This window comes from Callorhinus ursinus, unplaced genomic scaffold (genome assembly GCF_003265705.2).
Source record: "Callorhinus ursinus isolate GAN/ISIS: 27379988/994484 unplaced genomic scaffold, GSC_fseal_2.0 scaffold14, whole genome shotgun sequence".
NCBI classification, from domain to species: Eukaryota; Metazoa; Chordata; class Mammalia; order Carnivora; family Otariidae; genus Callorhinus; species Callorhinus ursinus.
The window spans coordinates 29,224,172-29,225,453 of NW_027397076.1; the positions used below are offsets into that span (position 1 = coordinate 29,224,172).

A 1,282-nucleotide genomic window follows, 5' to 3' on the forward strand; every position below is an offset into this window, starting at 1 on the left:
TTACAGCTGAAACTGCAACCAGCTTCTCTTATTAAAAAAAGATTCGGCAGTATTAATACAAGAAGAGCAAAGAAAATAATCACTCTGAAATACCTCGGGAGAAATATGCCCAAACACATGCACTTCAAAGTGAAGGAAGTTCCGCCCTGTTTCAACTACTAAATAATCATTTTACACAATAGGCAAATTCCAAAGAAAACACAGCCTACACATTAAATATGTTCTCAAATTATCAGTAGACTTAGGACAAAGCCTATAAGCTAAATAATTTGCAAGTGAATTTTTAAATGACCTTTTCTTCATTAAAATATTAATTTAATGTAGTCTAGATGTAGACTTCTAACGTATTTTTTTAAAAACAAGGAATGCTTCACAAATTTGTGTGTCATCCTTGTGCAAGGGCCATGTTCATCTTTAATGTATCATTTCAATTTTAGTATATGTGCTGCTGAAGCAAGCACTAGACTTTAATATTTATTATAATAAATGTACTATAGGAGCATAAATCCTGATTCATATATTTTAATTTACAAATTCATCAGTTTGATTAATGAAGCCATTTTTCTCTCCAATCATGTTAAATTACATCCATAGCCAAATCCCTGAAGTAAATTAGGAGCTCATTCGGGAAACATCCTGCCAAGAGAGTATTTGGTGCACAGTAGGCAGTCAATAAATATTGAAAATGATGAACATTTATTCTACCAAAGCATATATAGCAGTATAGATTTTTAACCACGTGTGAACTCTTCAATTGAAATGTTAACAACAGTCCAGTTGGTCCCTCATCCAACACACCTGAGAGCTGCTCTCCCTTCCATTAATTGAAATGCATTCAGGAGAGAGACGTTAATTAATATTAATCAAGCCTACCAGGAAAGTAAGGCAGTGCTATTGCCAATGGGCCCTGAGACCACAGAATAATGATTTTAGAGTCACTGCATTCTTTGTTCCCTTGGCTTATGCTGACATTTAATTGCATGGGATTGGCTTATGCTGACATTTAATTGCATGGGATAATGTAGACATAATCACTGACCAAGAAAAATCAGGGTGGGTGGGGCTCAGGTGTGTCCTTTTCCATAATCTGGGAAGGCTTCCTCAATTCCCATTCACAGAATTGCGAACACTGAATGGGGGTTTGCCCTGCACCAGGTGCTGTACTAGGCACTTCATATACAGAAGTGAAAGGAGATGTGGTTCCTGTTCTCAAGAAGCTCATAATCTAGTCCACATAAGTTGAAATTCCTAACTGCAACAAAATATTGTAAGTGCTGAGATA

At 36.0% G+C, this 1,282-nt stretch overlaps 1 non-coding gene across 1 annotated transcript; it reads right to left on the reverse strand.

Annotated features, from left to right (window-relative positions):
• Positions 1–354: 354 nt before the first annotated feature.
• On the reverse strand, positions 355–461 carry LOC112832747 (U6 spliceosomal RNA). The gene has a single exon (XR_003210443.1). It is a non-coding gene; the product is annotated as a U6 spliceosomal RNA (small nuclear RNA).
• Positions 462–1,282: the final 821 nt, after the last annotated feature.